The sequence below is a fragment of the Pteropus alecto genome, unplaced genomic scaffold (assembly GCF_000325575.1).
Source record: "Pteropus alecto unplaced genomic scaffold, ASM32557v1 scaffold185, whole genome shotgun sequence".
In the NCBI taxonomy this organism is placed as follows: Eukaryota; Metazoa; Chordata; class Mammalia; order Chiroptera; family Pteropodidae; genus Pteropus; species Pteropus alecto.
This window is the reverse complement of record NW_006438088.1, coordinates 6,351,479-6,375,209: the sequence shown is the minus strand read 5'-3', so window position 1 is coordinate 6,375,209 and position 23,731 is coordinate 6,351,479.

The window sequence follows — 23,731 nt, the reverse complement described above, 5'->3', positions numbered from 1 at the left end:
TCCAGTAGACCTGCTCTACAAAAAAATGTTAGAAAAAGTTCTTTAGAGAGAAGAAAAATAATACAGGTCAGAAACTCAGATCTACATAAAGAAAGAAAGAGCTCTCAGAAGGATTAAGTAAAGGTAAAATAAAAACTTTTATTTATAATTTTTATTGAGGTGTAATTAACATATATTAGTTTCAAGTGTAAAACATGATTTGATATTTGTATATATTGCTAAATATATACAAATATATCTAGTTAGCATCCGTCACCACACATAGTTACCAAATTTTTTTTCTCGTCATAAGAACTTTTAAGATTTACTCTCTTAACAACTTTAAAATACACAATTCAGTATTATTAACTGCAGTCACCAAGCTGCACACTCCATCTCCATGACTTATTTTATAACTGGAAGTTTGTACATTTTGACCCCTTTCACCCATTTTGCCTACCCCCATTCTCTATCTCTGGCAATCACCAATCTGTTCTCTGTGTCTATGAGCTCATTTTGGGGGTTCTATTTGTTTTGTTTTATAGATTCCACTCAGAAGTGAGATCAGACAATATCTGTCTCTCGACTTATTTTACTTAGCATAATGCCCTCAAAGTCCATTCATATTGTCACAAATGTTAAGACTTCATTCTTTTATATGGCTTAATATATATATATCTATCACATTTTCTTTATTCACTCATCTAATAGTGAACACCTGTTTCCACATCTTGTCTTTTGTAAACAATATTGCAGTGAACATGGGGGTGCTTATATCTTTTCGTTTTCTTTGCATAAATACCTGAAGTGAAATTGCTGAATCATATCGTAGTTCTATTTTTAATTTTTTGAGGACCCTTTATATTGTTTTTCATAGCAATTGCACCAATGTTCATTTCCTTTTCTCCACATCATTGTTAAGATTTGTTTTTGTTTTTGTTTGACCTTTTGATAATAGCCATTCTAACAGGTGTGAGGCACTATCTCATTGTGGTTTTAATTTACATTTCCCTCATGATTAGTGATATGGAACATCTTTTCATGTACCTGTTGGCCATGTGTGGATCTTCTTTGAAAAAATGTCTATTTAGATCTTCTGCCCTTTTTTTAATTATATTGTTTGGTATTTTACTATTAAGTTGTGTAAGTTCTTTATATATTTTAGCTATTAACCCCTTATTCCATATACAATTAGCAAATATTTTCTTCCAGTCAATAGGTATTGTTGGAGAGGATGTGGGAAGAAAGAAGCCCTCATACACTGCTGGTAGGAATGTAAATTGGTACAGCCACTATGGAAAACAGTATGGAGATTCCTCAAAAAACTAAGAATAGAATTACCATGTGACCCAGCAATCCCTCTTCTGGATATTTACCCAAAAAACTTGAAAACATTTATTTGTAAAGACATATGCTGTTCGTAGCAGCATTATTCACAGTGGGCAAGACATGGAAACAACCAAATTGTCCTTCGATAGATGATTGGATAAAAATGTGATACATATATACAATGGGAAATTACTCAGCCTTAAGAAGAGATGAAACATTGCCATTTGCAGTGACATGGATGGATCTTGAGGTTATCATGCTAAGCGAAATAAGTCAGATAGAAAAAGCTGAGAACCGCATGATTTCACTCATATGTGGAATATAAAACTGAAGGCAATAAACAAACATGACAAACAAACAAGAGACTCATGGACACAGACAGTAGATTAGTGATTACAAGAAGGAGAGGGGTGGCAGGGGGAGGTAAAAACGGGTAAAGGGGATCAAATATTTGGTGAAAGAAAGAAATTTAACTTTGGGTGGTGAACACAATGCACTATACATATGTTATATTATTGAATTATATACCTGAAACCTATTTGATTTTATTAACCAATGTCACCCCAACAATTAAAAAAAAAGAAACCTAAAAGAAAATAGGTTACCTTTCATTTCGTTGATGGTTTCCTTTGCTGTGTAGGTTTTTAGTTTGATGTAGTCCTACTTGTTTATTTTTGCTTTTATCTTATTCTTTACTAACCTAATAACAGTTTGTTCAAAATAACAATAGCAACAATGTATTTGATTACATATGCTTATGTATATCTCTTATAAATATACATATATATGTGCTTATGTCTGCCTATATATAAGTGAAATGAATGATGGCAATGATAAAAGAGATGGAAAGGAAGAATTAGGATTATTTTGTTATTATAAGGTATTACACTACCCGTGAAATGGCATAGTGTTATTTGAAAACGTACTTGGATTAGTTGCAAATTTACATTACAAACTCTAGGAAAACCACTGAGAAAGTAAAAATTGTTTTAAAAAAGTACAGCTGCTAAGCATGGAGAGATAACTATAGATTGACAGATATTACATACATTTTTTTCCTTATTTATATTTACATATTTTTTAAAAACTCTACAATGACTGTGCATTATAACTTTTTAACCAGAAGAAACAATCACTGAACATGTGGGCACTATAAAAACTAATTATAGTTATTTTCAGATTAAATTGTTAAGTATATTTATATATAAAATCCTTATTAACTATGCGGTTTCTATTCTCTATATTTTATGTATTATTTAATATTGATTAGCTCATTATTCTATTTGTTACTTCATTTGTTTCATAAATTTAATTGTTTACTGAGATTTTATAATGCATCAGGTATCAGGCATGAATTCAGTACTTGATCTGTGAAAATTAGGCCCGACTAGGACAATCAGGGAGAGTATAGGGCATCAAATGTTGTCATAAATCTATGAAGTACCTGAAAGAAGGAAGATCCAAAAGAAGGAAAATGTGGGCAAAAAGTTGGTTCTGTATTAATTCTATCACTTAAATATCCCAAGTCCTCCACCTCCCTGAGTCCTCACTTTTCTGAAATAAGGAATTCTTAGTAATCATTACAGTAAAAATATACACATAAAAGGTATACAAGCCCACATCTATTTTCTCTTTTTATTAACATCTGATTGTAGTATGGCATATTTGTTACGAGTAATTAACCAATATTGATAACACTACTATTAACTAATGCCCATGTTTTATTGAGGTTTTCTTAATTTTTACCTACTGTTATTTTTCTGTTTCAGAATCCAATCCAGGAAACATTACATTTAGTCACCCTGTCTCCTTAGGCTATTTTACACAACATCCCTCAGTTGCTATTTGCTTATTGTTTTACTCATTATTAGACTAGAGTTAATGATTTTTGGAACAGCTATTGAATTTTTCATTTCTCTAAACTCTTTTACTTAACAGATTCTAGTTCTCTGGTGATATTACCTTGTAGTACACTTTCTTGGACTTATTAATAAAATCCAGCTTAAAGTGTATGGATGGTAATGTTATATCTGCAGAGAATTTACCCTCTCTTCTGGAAGATGCACAAACTAGAAGTCGATACAGTCAGGCACTGGGCTGACCTGATGCTGGAATGCAGCCTGTATAAGTCCCAGTCTACCTTTGGTTCACCTGTATTTAGATATAGTTCTTTAGAGATCCCAGAAACCTTGGGCTATTTATAAAGACCTCACTCTCCTTACCAAGTCCTGAACTACGTTTCCCTTTTTTGCACTGTGAAACCATGGAACACTTTCCTCTGCATTCCAGCAACTTTCTGACTAGCTTCTTATTGTCCTTCCCTTTGCAATTCAAATATTCAGCATATGTCTCCAGGGGGAATTGGCAGAACTTCTGGATCAAATCCTTGTACTTCCCTTCTCACCAAGATCTTGGCTCCCTCTCATTCTGGTTGCTTTGGCATCCCTAAACTCCATTTTTGTCTCTCCAAAACTGTGAAATTGGGAAAAATTTTGCTTACTTCTTTCCTATTAACAGAGACCATCATCCTTTGCCTTTGGCTAATATTTGTGCCAAGGATTGGCAAATGCCCTGAGGATAGAATCAACTGCAGATTTTCCTCTAATGGGGATCTTGGCCCCTACAGTCTTGGTTACTTCAGCGGTTTCTAATATCCCACAAAAAAATAAATTTTTGGAATTTAATCTTTATTTTTTTGGTTGTTATTGTAAGGAGAATTGCTTTATTACAAGATGTACCAGAAGTTCAGGATTATCATCTTCTTAACTGTATTTTACATAAATAAGACACACTATTTAAACTTTTAAAATAATGTGTGAATTTAGTAAAGTAAAAATAAAAACAGATTCTTTCAGTTCCTTTAAAAACAAGAATAATTCATATAAAATCTTGAGCTCTTTTCTCTTGAAATATATCACACCAAAAAACAAAATAACACAAGTAAGTTGAAAAACTAATGATGAAAACAGGCATATAAGAAAATGTATTATAGGGAATATTTTTTTTCAAAAGGAATAGAATTTAAGATAAAATTTCATTTGGGAAAAAATAAGAATATTTTTATGACAGTGAATTTATTCTTCAACACTGATTTAGAGGTCCTACATGATGAAATAAGAAAATTAAAAGAAATAAATCTTAAAAGCTAAGTAGAAAAGAGTTTAAATTGTTAATATTTGCATCGTATAGCTCTTTATAATAGTAAATTCAACATTTTTCTGGAAAATCGTTTGACTTAAGAAGCTAATTTAGGAAGTGGTCCACATAAATGATCAATATATAAAGTCAACAAAGTTTCCAGCATAAAAGCAATAAATTTGGCAATAAAGGGAAAGGGGAAGTAATACCCAAAACAAGTGACACTAAAAGTATAGTGTAATAAACTTTTTTTAAATGCACACAAAAAGGTTTGAATAAAGAATGAAATGCCTGTTATCAAGTGAGAAAACTCTGTATTTTGTAAAAAAAAGTCCATTTTCCCCACTCAAACTACAAATTCAAAACAACTCCTTTGAAACCACCCCAACCCCCGAAAAAAAAAAAAAAAAACATTTTAAGTGAGAAAACAACTAGAAAAGAAAAAAATGAGTCATTATATCTGGGAATGTTCTGAAATGATAAGCAGGGATGAGACATGTTCTAGATATTAAAACATATTATAAAACTAAAATAATTAAAACAGTATGGCAATTATATGGAAATAGGGGGGAAAATAATAGTGGAAAAGAAGTCCAATGATCATAAATTATGAACTACATTCATTGGAGAAAGTATTAACTATTAAATAAACATTGTTGAAATAATTAAACATAACCTTAGATCATAACAATTAACTATTCATTTGGAAAAAGTAATTAATTAAGTTTGTAAAAGTAAAATCAAAGTAATAAACATACTAGAAAAATATAATATATATATTTTATTGATATGAGAAAAATCTATAAAGAGAAAAATAACTCTACAACTATAAAGGAAAAAACTATAAATTTTACAGATTTGGTTCAAAAAATACAAAGCAAATATTAATGAAAATTTTGGGAAAAATTACATGTATTTAAAAAGATAATTTTAAAAAGACATTATTAAGTGAACATAATATACAGACAATTCACAGTAAAAGATTATCCAGTGGTTATTAAAAATTTGTCTGGTTCATAACTTGCTGATGTATGTATTTACTATTCCACCTTATTAGAATGGAAAACCCAAACTAGAGTAGAAACTTGGCTTGAATTGCTTATTTCTGTGTCCCCAGGTCTTAGGATAATGTTATTTTGGAACATAGTGAGTTTTCAATTAAAAACTATATGTTGAATAGATAAATAAATAATATGAGAAATACAAATAAAATAATAACAAAACATCCTAATTTTAAAAAGATAAATATTTTCGTGTGTGTGTGTGTGCATGTGTGTGTGTGTGTGTGTGTGTGTGTGTGTGTAAACTATGGGGACTATTTCACTCATATAATTTTAGGAGTAAAATTTGTAGCACTCTTCTGAATGGCAAATGGACAGTATCCATCGAATTCAAAATTTTTATTGCATTGAAACCAGCAAATCGTGAAAATCATTTCTATGATATTTTCTACTATGTAAGCTAAGAAATAGGTTTACATTTAATATAAAAGTTAAAAACATGTTCAATAACAGAGAAATGTTTTAATAAATCATGGCGCATTCATATCATGACATTCCATGTCGGTGTTAAAAAGAGTATAATGATATGGAAAAATCACCAAAATGTATTTGTAAAAAAAAAAAAAATGGAAAAAATAACTATATAATATAACTCCATGCACATTAAAACAAAGCCCATTACTATATTTTTGGTCTATCTCAACATGTCTTTCTCTTTATTTCTGTTATTTGTTATTCTATGTGTTTCTATATATAGAAAATAGAAAATTATTTTTATCTTTGTAATTCTGTATATGAGTATGTATAGATTATATTTATTGAAACATATTTTTAATTTGTAGAAAAAAATCTAGAATTATGCATATTGATTACATGTATTTAGGGTAGGGTGGGGGAAATAGAGAGGTACATAAAGAGGAAATTTTACTTTTTACCCTCATATATATTATTTTTGTGACATATTTGTGTAGTCATTGTTATTAAAATGAAAAGATAAAGTCAGTTTTGATTTTTTTTTCACTTCTTTGACTATGAAGGAAGGTGAATATTTTTCAAAGCTATAAGCAAATTACATTTTATTTTTACTTATTTTTATCATTTTATAGTTCTTATTTTAAATTATTTTTATTAATATTTTCTTTTATTTAATTATCTATTCTCTGAATTTCGATGTTTTGATTAGTGGAAAAAGAGATTATCTTTTAAGCAAGCTCATTAGCCGAAGTTGTACATGTTCACTTTTAATTAACACAATTTTGCAACTGTCTTTGGAGTTAGTTCTGGATTTGAAGCTTAACTCTGCCACTTAATAATTAGAGTCATAAAGCAATCTACTTAACTCCACTTAATATGTTTCCTTAATATGTTTCCTGATATAGTAATAGTTATATAAAAATGTCTTGTGAGAATCAGTTAAATCACATATCTAGAGTGCCCAGGCTGGTTTCTGGAACATAGAAATATAATTAATTTTCATGTTCAATTCTTCTTGCTAATAATGTTTACAGATTGCTTAACATTTTATAAATATAGTATAAAAATTACATGTTACATCAATCTGTCTAAAAAACCATTGAAGGGCATTTGGTCCTGACCAGAATGTCCACGGAGACATTTGATCCTTGATACTTGGTTCTATCCAAGTCATCCACATTTAGAACATTTCTGGGTTTAAATAGCCCATATCATATATTTATGCTTTTAGTTTACAGGATTAATGCATAAATAATACTAGTATGTTCTCTTGGCTCAATAAGTGTGTTGTGCCTGTATGGTCAATAAAAACCCTTCTTGCCTTGGTAAGGGCATGCGGGATTAGGTAGATATGTTAGCATGGACCAAATGTCTCCTGGATATTTTGGTATAAGACCAAATATCAAGGATCTTTTGGCATGAACCAAATGTCTACTAATCAATAAAACTACAAATATCTCGAGACTAGATATTGTCTTTCATTCATCGTTTTGCCCCTGAAGCAGTTAGCATTGACCCTCCCAGGTGGTAGATGCTTAACATATTTGCTGAATTTAAACCAAAATCTGAAATAATTTAAATGAGTGGATCAGCAATGTTGTGAAGAAATATCTTAAACCAATTAAGAGTAGAGAAATTGTTTTATTATTTTCTTTGAGGATTTTTTTTTAGAGCTGTGCTACTTATGAGTTCATAATAAGAGCTACCACTCTTAAAATAATTATTTGAAAATACTCTTGTAAAATCTGTATCTACCTTTGTTCAGTTATGAATATCACCACTTTACCATACAAAAGGAATTTTTCCAACTTCAAAAACAAGAGACTCTTCTAATTAAAAAAAAAAAAAAAATCAATAGGCTGCCTACTTGACAACCCTTTCTGAGAGTTCCTTTTCAGTATTAGCCAAATGATATTTACTAACAAAGCATTGCTCTCCCACTGTTTTTCTTATGTATTATAGCTTTCATCAAAATGCCATCACAGTACTGTAAATAGACTCCTGGCCTTCATCTTTAACCAAGAAAACTATTTTTAGCTTTGTAGTTTGCAATATTTGGATAGGTAATGATAAACATATATGTAGTCAAATGTAGTTGAATGACAGAAATAATTAAAAGAGAGGAATCCTAAATATAAGGAAGTAAGACACTGAATTTCTATTTATTATTTGCCATATGAAATATACTCTAATCAATATGAAAGCCTCTATTTTCTTTTAACTTAGCTTACAATGACTTATTGTATTTACATATATAAGAAAAACAACGAATTTAATTTTTTGGCATTCAACCTCCAGTAGGGAGAATTCTGATTTCTCTCTACTGTTCGTAGAAATCAGAAAAGGAGTCAAATGCTGTAAATTGTTCTACATATAGTTGAAATTTCTGAAAACAAGTTGGAACTTCAGAAATTATACCCAGAAACTATTGAAGAGATTTTAGCTTATCAGTAATTATCAATAACTAATGAACTACTTAAGTGTACTTAAAGGATAGATAGATAATATATAGATGATAAGTAGATAGATGATAGATGATAGATTATGCATACATATATACATACATACCGAGAGACATCATTGCTAAATTTTGATGGCTTTACTTTAAACAAGCATGAACACTTGCAAATATTAGTACCTCCACAACACTTCACAGCACTTTATTATTATTTATAATTTTAAAAGCTGATATGCTATCATTTGTCTAATCTATGAATAACTCTCTGGCAGGAAAGCAAATTGATAGAACTTTAAGTTTGTAATTAGTTATTTAAAAATTAATGCAGTGACAAAAGTGAGGAAGAATTTAGCTGGAACTAAGATTCAATAATTTTGTTTATCAGTATGTACACCACTGACTGATAACTATAACTCTGATATTTTTCCAACTTGAGTCAATGCTATTTACAACTATTTATTTACAGCTCTGGAACAGTGTTTTCTCTTCCTCCATAATGATTTATCTTCAGTGCTGTAAAGGTTCCACCTTTTATTCTACTGAAAATGTACCCTGCAGTTATCTCTGATGAGTGAAACTGATTCTATTCTTCCAGGACTGTCAGTAATAAATGATGGCATAAGGTGGATGTCCTTCCAGGAGAAGAAAAACAAAATAAAATAAAATGAAAACAAAGAGAATAAGAAAGGAAAGAAAGAAGAAAAGAAGGAAGGAAAGTGGGAGAAAGGAAAGGGAGGGAAGAAAGGGATGGGAGGGAGGAAAGAGGGGGAGGGAGGGAAGAAGAAAGAACAAAGAAAGAAGAAAAAGCTAATGAGTTTCGAATTGATTCCATTAGCAATGGTCATGATTGCTTGTACAGGGGAAAAAATATTGTTATAAAATGGTCTATTAAAATGCCAGGAAATTTCTCGGTAGCTTAAATACTCTTAAATTTTTAAATTCTATACTAGCTAGCAGAGCTGTAGTAGATTGAATTAAGCTTCATTATTGATTTCCTAAGACTTTGTTGGTGTAGTGCCCATTTAAACACATTATCAGATACTTACAGAGTAATTTATAATATTTGAAGAACATTTATTTCATTTAAAATAGCTAATAACATCATTCAAATGAGAGAAGGTGTCAGTACTTAATAAATGAAAATGCTGGATACAGACGTAATGTCCATTAGAACAGAAGCCAAACAGATTTTTATAACGTCTTGAATAAAATATTTCAAATATAAAACTCTTTTTAATAATTGAACTGCATTCTAAACTATAATTATGAAGAGTCAATTAAGTAATTATGGTTAAGAACATCCATGACATTATGGAGATAAAGTAGAAAATAGTCTTGGAACAACTGTAAGGTTTCTCTTCATATGTAACATTTAAATAGTTTTCTGTTCAAATAGACATTTTCATTTGTTTACTGAAAATTTTATATTTTAGTACTCATTGCATTTAAATGGTCAGCTTTCTGTAAAAATATCTCATTAGCACTCTCTTCTGTTTGATATTTTACAGAATGTAATGTCTAGACGGAATTTTTAATGTAAGTTTTTAAAGAGGAGAAATATATATTTAATATGTATGTTAATGTATTACTTATTCTGAGTACTAATGTGAAGCTTTAGCAAAACCTCCTTCCTTCTCTTACTAAGTAAAGCAAAGATAAATTAAGATGCGTAAAATGTATTCAGAAAGTCTCAGTTTATACTCATATTTCATTGGCCAAGTAGCCTGACTTGATCATTAAGATGCCCAATTCATTCGATCTAAACATGTTACCATCTAGTTTCATCAAAGAATCTAGTACTTAAATGGAGGCATTAATTCTAAGTGTTAAACATTACTTAGTGTTTTACCACTTTTTTTTTTTCTGAACAAAGTGTTTTTAACATAGGAGCCAGCCACAACTCAGTTACAATTGATAATTTTCTTGGGGTCAAAACCAACTATTTTAGATCCTATTATATGGAATGTTCTATTATATCAGTGAAGCATGATACAAAAAATTACTAGGTACCTACGTTAACGTATAAAAATGCAGAAACATATTACAATGTTATAGATTGTATTTTCCTTCGCATTTTTCACCCATCCCTACATCCACTCTCCTCTAGTAACCATGCATCCCTTTGGTCTCTGTTTCTAAGAGTCTGTTTTTGTTTTTTTGTTTCTTTCTTTTTTTCTTTGCATTTCAGTTTGGATGATTTTAGTGTCTTATCTTCAAAGATTCTTTTTCCCACCATATCAAGTCTGCTAGTCTCTCAAAAAAATTCTTCATCTTTAATAATGTCCTTTCATCTTTTCACTGGATCCTCTCACATGTTTACATGTTTACCGCAGTCATTTCATAGTCCCCATCAGATATTTCCAACATCTAGGTAATCTCTGTTTCTATTCTGTTGTTTACTGTATCTTGTTAATGAGTGCTTTCCTCACTTGCATTTTTTGCATGTTTAATCAGTTTTGACACAATGATGGACTCTGTGTTTCAAAACAAACAAACAAATAAACAGTTGAAAAGGAGGTAAATAGTATTTATGCCCAGAATTGGCACTCCTCGTATTCTGTCATGCTGTTACTGTGGGTACTGATTCTGTCCAGTAAGGAGTTGAGCTGGTTTGAATTTGATATTGCTGTAAATACTCACTTCAAATTTTTCCAACTGTATGCAGTTGCTACCACGTGGTTACTAGAATTATTTTTAGTGATCACGCTCCACCCTCCACCAGACGGTTCTTGATTACTCTGTATGATTCTTATAGGGGACACAAGGAAGATGCATTAGATTCCTAAGACTGCTGTAACAAACAGGACGTCTTAAAACAAAAGGTATATATTCTCTCACAGTATTGGAGAAGAGAAGTTTGAAATCAAAGTATTAGAAGAGCCATGCTTTCTCTAGGGTTCTGAAAGAATTTGTTCCGTGCTTTACTCTTAGCTCCTGGTGTTGCCAGCAATCCTTGGCATTCCTTTGTCTGAAGATACATCTCTCTAATCTCTGCCTCCATTATCACATGACATTCTCCCTGTGTCTTTGTCTCCTCTTCTTATAAAGATGCCAGTAGTATTAGATTATGGTGACACTAATATACTCCCCTTCACTTGATGACATCTGCAAAGATCCTTTTCCACAGATGAGGTATTGCATGGGAGGGTTTAGGACATCAGCATATCTTTTGAGGAACACAATTCAACCCATAACAGTTTCTCAGTTCTTTTTCACCAGCCTAGCCTACTTTATGCAATTGCTGTGTGCCTGATTTTTGAGGTGGATCTTTGTCAGCATTATTGCCTATTCTGCACAATGTATGAACTCAGCCTTGCATTTTGGAGGGTCATGAGCCAGAAGGAATTTTCTGCCCCACCCCAGCAGTAGCAGACATCTTAGTGTTGCCACAGTATCCTGGCCTCTAACGGGTATTCTTGTCCAACTAGCAAAAAGCTTTTCTTGTAACAATCCCTCATTCTCTTAAATGTAGTGCCTGAGACTTGGGGCAGGAGGAAATTTTTACTTCTCACTCAGCAGCTTCCAGCTCTTGATTAACATGAAAAAATTGTGTGTGTGGCAGGGGAGGGGAGGGTGGTTCTTGCATTGGTGCTACTTAGGGGAATCCTCTTAGATTTTCTGCCTTGACCACAGTCTTTCTCATAAGCACCTGGTAAAGGAAATAGCTGGTGAGTGAGTATGGACTCTTCTATCTGGGGTTCACAGAGTTTCTAGACCTTCACAGTATCCCACATTTAGCTTTTAGGAAGTTGTTCAAATTCTAACTATCTCCTTTCTACCAGCTTTTGGTAGCCACTCACCTTTTCCTCGATACTCTCCAGATGGTGAAACTATGTACCCCATCTTTGGAATTTAGTTCTCTTCATTGTCTTGTGACCTCAGCTTTCTGATAAACTCAAAAAGTTAGAGTTCTGTAGACTGTTCAGCTTTTGCTCATTGTTAGAGTGGGTTCAATGTCCCCTGTAGCTTTCTAATCTAATTGGAAATAAAATTCTATTTTACCCACAGTTTAGTATTAATTTTGTTCACATATTCCTGTTTGAATTTTAATTATTTCTGGTCAATTTTCTATTTCCTAAAATTTATTATTTGGACATTACTTCGTTGAACACATTTATAGTAAATTCTTTTTCTTATTGCAGAATCTGGTGTCAGCCTAATTACTTGTGAATAATTTGTTTCATAGCTGAGAGTAAATTTAGCTCTTATATTTATGATATTCTAAATTGTACTAAGAAATGTCTGCCTTCGTCACTTTGGCTTCTATGAAAAGAATACCATAGACTGGGTGACATAAACAAACAAATGTATTTCTCATAGTCCTATAGGATGGAAAGTCCAAGGTCAAGACACCAGCAGGTTTAGTGTTTAATGAGGGCCCCCTTCTGGGTTCATAGACAACAGTCTCTGTGTCTTCACGTGACATAAAGGGATGAGGGAGTCCTCTCATATTCCTTTTATAAGGGTACTAATCCCACAAACATTCAGTTTTTAGCAATGTCTATATTTAAAATATTTTTTATTATTATGTTTGAGAACCAGTATGATACCTGTATTTGAGGATTCATGAATTATATTAATTTTGGACATTACTCTGCCTTATTATTTTGACTATTGCTTCTCTCCTTGTCCTTTATTGCCATTTCTGGAAACTTTGGTGGGCAAATTTTGTATATTTTAATTCTACCCTTCATTTTTCAACTTCTTTTACATATGTTAATTTATTAAATTTTCATGTGAATTTTTCTTTCCAGAATAAATTTATTTGGTGTTTTTAGAATTATTTTGTTAATTTTTTTATGTTTTGATGCATTGTTGTTCTATGATCATTTGAAGCTATAATTTTATTAACTGAGATTCTTGGTGTCTTGTTTTGATGTTTAAGGTTACTGCGGAGTCTTGCTTGTGATAGATCATTTCTTTATGTGATTTTTAATTTTAAAATGTGATTTCATATTTCTTATAGCTCTTTCCATGGGAATCGTGTCTAGATAAAAATGAGTATGTCCTTCCAGATTTATGTTTGCTTATTACCAGGCACCCTAGAGGCATAAGTAACTAGAGATTAGTTTTATATGATTTCTTCAGACATCCTAGACCAAGTAGATAACACAACTTGTAAAATAAGCCTACATTTCTTTTATTTTTCTTCTGATATATTTTTGGTAGCTGATTTTTTAAAGGTAGTAATGAAACTGATGTTTTCTTTAAAAAATTGCAAACACCTAATCCTGGCATTCCTATTCCTCCTTGCTCCTTTTTAGTTCTCCATAAAACTTTTCACCGTCAACATGCTTTAGGCTTTACGGAATAATTGTTCGTTGTCCACCACTAGAATAAGAGTTCCATGAGGGTAGAGATTTGGTCTGTTTTGTTCTCTATCTGTGCACACAGGAAGCTCCAAAGCCCACCATTATTTGATTAATTCACTTTTATCTTAAGTCACTTTCACCAAAAAAGTGAGAAAGTCAGATTATTCCACCTGGAATCACACATTAACACTTGTGGCATTAGGGGAAGGATTATATGGAATATAGGTCCCTAAAAGAATGGGGTATGGAACAGAAGAAAATGAAAAGTGTCTAGTTCAGTACCACTTTATGAAATAACTTCTCATAATCTTCATGTAACAGAAAAGGAAAAAGATGATCAGGAAAATTAAGAAACTTGTTCAAGGACACAAAACAATTACCTGATAGAAGATGAACATTATCCCAAATTCTCAGATTCAGTATTTTTAACTGCAACAACAGACTAGATAAAAAATTTTACTTCATTTGAGATCATATAGGCCACCACATTTTGGCCTGGGATTAAACATTACCATTCAGTAAGGCTAAACCAAGAGAAACAGCTAGAACTGTTTTTTACTATATTTTTATATTTTTATTATAAATTCCAGATTAGGTGGAGAAACAAGATCATCTGATTCATCCTTGTTGGACAAGTAAAAGGATTCAGTTTATAAAGAAAGAAGCAGAAGTTGATTGAATTCAAAACAATGATGCATTAGATATTCTGTCTCCATGAGATGTTTTTCAAATTTTTATTTTTATAAGTCCAGATGCATTTTTATTAAAACTGTAACTAAATCAGTGAACTGATTATTTGATATCATAAATCCTTTTTAATATGCAATACAGTAAATTTTTGGTAGAATGGTGGCAAGAGAGATTGTCTTGATTTAGAATCAGAAAGTTTTCAGTATTTTGAAAACATTTCAGAGTTATTAATTACAATTATATATATTATTTGATGACATAAATCAGTTAAGAAAATAAAGATAGGAAAATGAGATATATGAAAAATTCAGTAGACTTAGATTATTTGGCAATACAACGAATAAAATATTCAATATATACCATATTGTATGAACTTTTTGGAAAAACCTTTAATTTTTGAATTAACAAATTTTAAATGAAATAGGCTATATTATATTGATAACATTTTAAAATTAAGTCATTGCTCTTTCTTTGTCTTATTTCGCCTGTTAGACATTATTTTTAATTTATCCTCTGTTCTGGCCATGTACATTAAAATGTCATCAGAGTCTGTGAATAATCACTCGTGTTTGATGAAGAATTAATAAGATAGGAGAAATGAAGAGTTGCCTTTAATTGGATTAGGAAAAAATACACTTTAAAAAATCTATAATAATTAGGCAATTTTATTTTTTTTCTTGCTGTTTTAATTCTACATCATCTCAACTTGAAGTAATGTTTTAGTGGGTGAATGAAAGTAAATTATTACTGAAAAAAATGAGTCTCTGAAACATTCAAGTCACTAGTTGTTGTCCTGAAGGTTCTCAGCATTCCTGGTTTAGGTCCATTTAGTGATATCCTGCCCAAAAGTGGATAAGTTCTGAGAATTTCTATCTAAAACTTCAAATATATAAAAAGAAGACTGACCTTCAGTTTGGACACCCCGTGCCTATATATTCATTTTTATACAATTTGATATGTTCAGTACCACTGTAAAGTGGTACTGGGTGTTGCTTCAGCAGTGAGAAAATTTAAGGATATCGAGTGCAAAATTACATTCTTTAGCGGATATAGCTAACTATGTACTTTATACACAAATCTACCCCCTAATCACATGGGGTTACATGAAGTCATTAGGCTATCTTTTCTATATTAATATAGGTGAACTATGCTTTTTATGTAGAAAATTATTGCATGCACTCATTTATAAGAAAGTCATAAGTATTAGCATCTTTCCTAAAACAGCATCAGATGAAGAATAACTTAAAAATATGTTTTATGGTTTATTTTTGTGAATTTAATCACTCAATGTTAATTAAAGTTAAAGCAATCTGCCTATTTTTGAAAATAAGAAAATACTGAGTATCTTTGAACATACACTTGAAACAATCACTTGAAACTGAAAAAAAAAGTAAGACGGATACACTGTTGGCCTTAGCCAGTGTTTAGATTCTCATCTTATCTATTTGTTCTATCTAGAATGGAAAAACTCTTCTTGCATGTTAACTTTTGAACTAAATAACTTGGGGGCAACCTAAAATGTACTATCAGCGTCTGAGGCAACAGTGAAGTACCAGCCTACTGAACTTTGCCTGTAGCCAAGTGAAGATAGAACAGGATTGCTTTGTGTTCTGAACATAAACACAGCAGTTATCCCCGTCAGCAGTTGCTATTAGGATGAATGTATGGTTTCCCCCTTAAAATTCAAAGCAATTTTTCTTGCTATCTTTAATCATTTTTATTCATTAACATTTGAAATATCAATAGCGCTAAACCAGAAGTTAATGTTGTGAGCTATTTATTTGGTAAATGTTTAAATTATCCTCCAAAATAATCTGTGTCTTTTGAAGTCAGAATAGTGGTCACCAAGAGGGGCTGGAAACTTCACGGGAGAGGCCCCAGAGGTTTCTGTGTGTGCCTAGTAGTCGATTCCTTGATCTGGCTCTGCAAACACAGATGTATTCAGGTTGAGAACTTTAATCAATCTGTGTGATGATGTTCTCTTCACTTTTCTGTATATGTATTTTACTTCGTTCAAGTTCATCCCAAAAATAGCCATGTTCTTTTGCAACTATTTTCTAAAACAAAAGTTAAAATATTACTGAAAATTAGATTTCTTATTCATGTTAGATTATTCTGGGACATTTTTATAATATAAAGGCAATAAGATAATAGATAAAGTGATATGGACAATACAATATTAAATGTCAACTGAACTGCTGCATTGTCCTCTTTTTAATTTTTAAAAGGGCTGAGGCTGGCATGAAAACAACCAGTGCTTGGGAAGACCTTTATAATGTATAATCTTAAGCAACATTATTATCTGATAAATCTTCCTTAAAAGAGTTGCAAATACTATTTATAATATTATTGTAAATAATTAGATATATAATTTTATAATATATAAAGTATAATTATAATTAAATATATTATTAAAATAATATAAATTATTATAAATAATTATGTTAATCTATCATTATTACTTTGGACAAAGCTAAATTTTGAAGATTCTATTTCCTTTAGTAATGACAGAACATTTATTGTATTAAGATTTAATATATTTATTATTTTTGAAGGCTATTTATATAACTACATTAAGCCCCCATACTCGAAATACTTAAAAATATTAAGCCAATGATTTTAAAGATACTCATTTAACTTGGTGACAAATACATTCTCTTTATATTTATCAATAAGGCCATTTGTTTGAGCTCCCTCTGATTAAAGGTGTCGCGAGCAAGGAAAGTGGCTACAGAAGTAATACCCTGGGCCACGTTAGTCTGTCCACACTGGCAGGTGTACTGAGTGGAACTTTCTCAGGTAAACCAATCAGGTACCAACACAGGTTAACGCACAACAGAGAGGAGAAGTAGAGTCTTAGGCAACAGAGCAAAGGGATCAAAGTCCTTAGTGTCTCCAAAGCGAGCTCTGTTGACTGGCGCCAAGGGATACCCACATTTTGGTTCCCAGCCAGCAGCTGTGAGGGGTCAGAACATCAGAGTCTTCGGTTCTCAGTGCACCCTCCGTGATGATCTCCGTTCAGTGTTGTGCCCCATACGTCCAAGGTGTTCAGCTTATATAGACCTTACACGGTGGGATCCTTACACTTATCCAGGGCAGTGTGGCTGATGTTTTTCTGGTTTGGGGAGTTCTGGTCACACCCTAAGGGTGTTCCCATTATCTGCCAGTGACGTAACTGTCCTGGCTCCCATGGAATCCATTTTGTAAAGTCCCAAAACTCCTCAGTTCTTTATGCTCTATACAAAAGAGTAATCCACTTAACTCTCATTTCTGCTCATTGGTCAACAATATTAACATTTTAAAAGTAGAACCAACTTTTCCTTGAGGAAATTCAAGATAGAAATATGAGGAAGTTCTGCATGCTGAAAAAAAAAATGCAGGTACTCTTTGCTGCTGCCATTTTTTTTCTTGCCTAAAATATACCTTTAACAATTTTTGTTCCAAAGCTAAGTCTTACAATTACCTATCTACATCAAAAACTCTGAGTCAGTATTTACATGGCAACCTACTCAGCAGATGAACATTGCAATACATGCTGCTCACTACCATGTCAACAAATCCTTGCAGAAGAGCAAATAAAAAGATATAATAATTCAAGTGAAGTAGGATTTTGAGCAAATGTCTAAATTGTTCAGTCACAGATCTGGGCTCAGTGGAATTAGCCCCCGAAAGCTGGCTGCCTGATTTCTTTGCTATGTCATTTGTGCATCTGTGTCAGCTTTAAGCTCTCCCTCTGTGTTAGACAAGCAGTTTTCATAGCAGCAGCCACTGTAGTGCATGCATGCAAAGCCTCTCCAGGAGCTAGACACCAAACTGCCAGAAATCAGGACAGAACTGGAATTAGAAACTTGCATCTTGTATCCAGAGAAGTAAACAATACACAGCCTAGAAGTTTTTTCCTCTCCATTTAAAAATAGAGATGAAATTTAGCTGCTGGAGCATTGCTCAATCCCCCTCCATCTCAATGAGTTCATACTGTGTAAATATTGTGATCTTAATAAATAAATACTGAAGCACAGCTGGCGCCGGCAAGATATCGCTGTTAGGTTGCTGTGGCCCTGTTATCACCAGTGGGTGTTGCTAATTATTCTCAGAACTGAGGCTCTGGCATAGGAGGGGAAAGGAATGTAGAGGAAAGTCAACAGAGGTTGAAACAAAAATAAAACATTGTTTGTTTCTGTCCATAGCAAGGACATTCCACCCTTGTGAAAAACAGAGATACATATAGCGAGGTATGTGAGTTGCTTTACTCTGTGGAGATGATTTAACAACACAATTTATTTCAGCCCTTGATTGCATTCCAGCTTATTAAAATTCACACCACTTGTTTGTAAGGGCAAGAGGAGGTAATTGGGGTGTTCAAAGGACAGCACTGTGAACCTGAATGTCTTAAATGAATGAGTTTACCAAGAGGAAGGATTTTTTTTCTCCCTCCTATTCTGGCAGGTGTGTTAATGACCTAGCTTTGCCATTCGCACACAAAAGAGGTTCATTGCATGTAAACTGTCTTGACTTGAGAAAGCAGATACTCTTTAGACATACTGTCAAGCAGAAGAGAAGCTGCATATGAATCGCTACAATCTTTTTTGAAAATGCCAAGGTTAATTTTTAATTGCTGGCAGGAGAGTAGACCTGATGACCACAGCATTCCACTCAGGTAGAGCTTGTTGTGCTGGTTCATCAAATTATTGCTGCCTCTCAAGTAATATTTTTTGACTTTGAGCTCAATGGATAAGCAGAGAGAGAAGGCTGCTTAAAGGGCTCTGGCATTGTGTTGTGCTGTTATGTTAGAGTCAACTCTCCTTTATTGGGCTCAGCATTTCATTACACCACAGGTAGGTGTGACTTCAGAGAACGAAAATGTAAATTACAAAGTACAAGCCAGATTCTGTCTCCAGTTCTCCTCACATCTCTTCTTCTCTAGTTGTGCTTTTGGCAACCTTTCTTCCCCAACCTTTAACATCCTCCTTCTCCTCCCCCTTCTTCCCGCCCATTATTAAAAGAATTTATATTCTGAGAGATGATTTGGAACCAGCTGTTCCTGTGACTCCCACAGGGGCATCGCTGTATCCTAAAATCTCTTACAGGATCTGAGACTGTTGGCAATCCCATGCTGCTTTATTCAATGATGTCTCAACAAGAGGCAGTACATTCTGGGATTCTTCTAGCCTAGGAAAGATATACATCCAATACTTACTGAAACTGTAGGAAAATTTGTCAAGCAGAGTATGTTTAGAAAAAACTTGCATTGTTTCACAGTTCTTACTCTTGCCTGGGTTATTCAACCCAAATCATTCTCCATGTTATTCTGTATCACAAATAAATGTATGAACCATATAATAAAGCTAATAAGGCCTGGAAAAGTTTGCATTTGTTTTGACTACTATCTGAATGTTTCTATAGTTGCTTGCTTGAGTCACTTTATTCACTTCAACTAAATAACACAATTAGCATCTTACATAGTTCTCAGGCGTAGCAATCATTGACACCAGGGTCACAATTCAAAAAGGCAATTATTTACTAATGCGATGTGTCCATGAATTGGGCACCGCACAACCTCTCAAACTTTGGACAGCACCACTCTCATTTTCTGTAGTGCTTGCTTTTAGTAACAGCAACCATCTCAGTCCCATCTTTGTAAAGATGTGACATCATTCAAATGAATGTAGCAAAATCGAATGTTCTGGTAGTTTGTGTGATATATCTGTTTTTCCTTTGAATATTTAAAATACCTTGTGGCAGCCTCCTGAGGTTCTTTGCACACTTTAAGAACCTTGGGCTTAGAGGCTTTTTTTTTTTTTTTTAATATATTGGCCTTGATCAAAACCAGTGGTCCTTATGATATACTTCAGAATATTTTTAATATGAAAAGAACACTGTTATCAACTGAGATTTTAAATGGATCTTGATTTGCTACCAAACCTAGTAGATCTCTTTCCTAGTAGATCTTTTTCCATGTTTTCCTTAGATTAAGTCATGGATATAAAAGCTATATATAGTCATTGTCTCCTATTTTATTACCCGATAAACTGCAGTGGAATCAGCCATATTACCTACAGTAATTTGAGGCATATTATCATTCATGAGATATGATTCTTTATAGGACATTCCTTATCATTATCCAAATCAAAGATAAGACAAAGTTCTTTGCTAATTTGAAGGCTGGCACAACATTCTTTCAACTAATTTTAATGAATCACGACTTTATTTGTAGCTTTATTTCTACCCTCTTTGCTTCTCTGAAATTAGAAGCTACAATGCACAAGAGTATCTCCTGAGTGTCTCTTGGGGATTCCTTGCATCCTTGTTAGGAGACAGGACTGCAGGCTGGAATCATTTTAGAACTGTCATAAGTAAAGTGCGTTAGCTATCAACTACTATACTTCTGAGACATGGTGAAGACTCCCTCGGGCCACTAATGTGCTTGGAATAGTTCATTAGTACACACTATTTTCAGGTAAATTCACACAGAAGCTTTCTTTTCCCCAATTCACTCATCCCTGTGGACTATTCTCTCGCCATGTAAGAGGCAGGACTATAACTGCTTTTTGCCAATTTTATAGAAGATGATTATTTGCTTCCACGTGGCCCCCTTAGCAAGGTTACAATCTAGCAGGAGTTGACAAACTAACTTAACACATGAGGTTCAAGGTTACTTTGTAGTATCAGAGTTTTGTTTTTGTTTTTATTTTTGTTTTTAAAATTTTTCTAAATCAGAATACTAAAAAGTCTTTCTCAGTTAGGAGGACAACTATAGCAAACTAATATATTCAGGCTTGTGAAAAAAATAAAACAACAGAAAAGCACATTATTAACATAAACTATGAATACATTTGCCCTAAATGATATAAAACTCCTTTGTGCATTTACATGTTAAATTATTTAATATAGTTTTTTATAAACATCAAAAAGTTTTCATTTGTTATTATAGACCTATTGCCTAAATTTTATTCTTAAATCTGTACCTCAAGACAATTCTAATGGTTGATCTTCTAAATCATGTTTATAATTATCATCAAAGTTTTTGAATGATCCTAGAATAAAGTACTTTGAAAAATTTTAATATAGGGTTTTCATTTGGTATGAGGTAATTATAATATTAAGAATATGACTATATTTATATATGCCTCACTGTTAAAATGTACAGCTGAAACTTATCAGATTTCATTAACAAATATCACCATAAAATAAGTAAATACATACATAAATAAACAAAACAAAACAAAACCACAACTTTGTTAAAACTAAAATAAGAATAAAAACACTTATTTTCCACACACACACACACAAAAGAATGTGATTATTTTTATTTTATCTAGATCAAATTTTATTGTAGGGCAATCCATGTATCATAGATCCGACCCTAAAAGGGTCACATCACTTAGATCATAAAGCACGTCTCTCACATTGCACTTCGCTCCTCCCCCAGAAACCAAAAACCAAAACAAAACAAAAATCCAAGACTAAAACTGTGTCTGTCCGTGTCTTTTATCATTAAGATAAATGTCCATATTTGCACAGACATAATATATGTTTTTGAATAACCACAATTTATATTTGGTACCCTTTTATGGACCTTCTCAGAACTACATCATTCTACTCTCTTGCAAATTATGAGAAATTTTCTAGTTGTATAACGATGAGTCAAAGTCCTTCTCAGATAGTATCCTAATCTATATAATAGAAAGACACAATAAAAAGAAAACACAAATAGTACACAATAAAGCAAACAAAAATATTATGCAATGATATATCACATGTATCATGAGAGAAAAAACATTCAGAACAAGGAGATATATGTTCAATTGAACTTTGTCAGAAAAGTTACCTTGGAAGAATGTCGGAAACTTTCTGAAAGGCCGAGATTTAAAAAAAAAAAAAGTGAGTGAAGAAGAGCGCGTGGCAAGAGGGGTACTGGATAACACATGAGCAAAAAAACGATGGCAGCAGAGAAACTGTGTTATGTGTTTATGGGACTTAATTCAGTTTGATATGGATGAGATCCTTGTTCAACTATGTGAGTGTGAATGTTTGTGTGTCTGTAAAGGGGAATGAATGAGGATGAATGGGTTTTTGCTGGAGAAAAGCTGAAGAGGTAAGCCTGATTATGTTTGGGATTCAGTTAATCCAGTAGCCTTCTGCAGGATGGGATGGAGGGCTGGGAACCTAGGCAGAAAGATCAGATAGGATATTAGAGAAGAGACCAATATAAACCATAACTTCCCCAGTCAGACATATTCCAACTACTTAGCTGCATGGTGTGCGACAGGTAACTTAACCTTTCTAAGTCTCGTGATGAAGATAATAGAACAACTTAGAGGTGGTAGGAAATTTAAATAAGATAATATAGATATTGATTAACTCAATGAATGTCACACATTGAGTGTCTAGGAAAGAAGAGAAGATGGGTTTATTTGTTTAGAGGTAGATTATTTAAAATATGGTGATTGGTTAGATAAAGGCAGTGGAAGATAAAAGAGAGTCTGGAACAGAAATCTGTAGATTATACCCTGCAGGCCAAATCTGGTTATCTACTCATTTCTGTAAATAAAATTTTATGGGAACAGAACCATTGTCATTTATTTACACATTGTCTTTAGCTACTTTCTCATTACAATAGTAAAGCTCAGAAATCATGATGGAGACATAACCCTCAAAGCCTAAAACACTTACTCTCTGGCCTTTACAGAAAAAAAAAAGTTTGTCAATCTTGGTCAAGAACTGCCACTCGGTATACTGGCAAATATTTTAAAATTAGAAACCCAGCATGATGAGCTCTAGGAGCAGCACTCATGTTTCCCACAATGCCGATCTGCCCCTTATCCATTAGTAGCAAGTCTCCCAAATTACTTGAAGTCCCACAAATATCCTTTGTTTTTCTCCAGTTTGAATTTACAGAGAAAGAAGTGTCATTTAAGGGCTTCCAAGAAGGTTGCCCTAACCAAATAAACAGTCAGCCTCGCTGGTGTGTCTTCATACTTTAATTCTAATCCTAAGGGGCCACAAAGCTATTCAGTCTTAAGATTTCTGCTCAAAATAAAACAAACCTGAACATGTAAGCATAATTAGGCACATTGTGGAGACTGCTGACTTAGACAACAATATTTAGGACTTAGAGGTGGGAAGGAGGGGAACTGAAAGAAAGGACGAGTGGGAGGAGGCAGGAAGGAGTCACAGAGAGTGAGGGAGAGGAATGTGAGAGGAGAGGAAGAAACTTTGAGAACATAATTAAAGGTCTGGAAGAGCAGCAGAGAAAAAGAACAACATGGGAGCTGGAAAAGGACCTGGAATAGAAAACTTACCTACTTGTTTCTCCACACCTTAGTGTATAATTTCTCTGTTAAAATAGT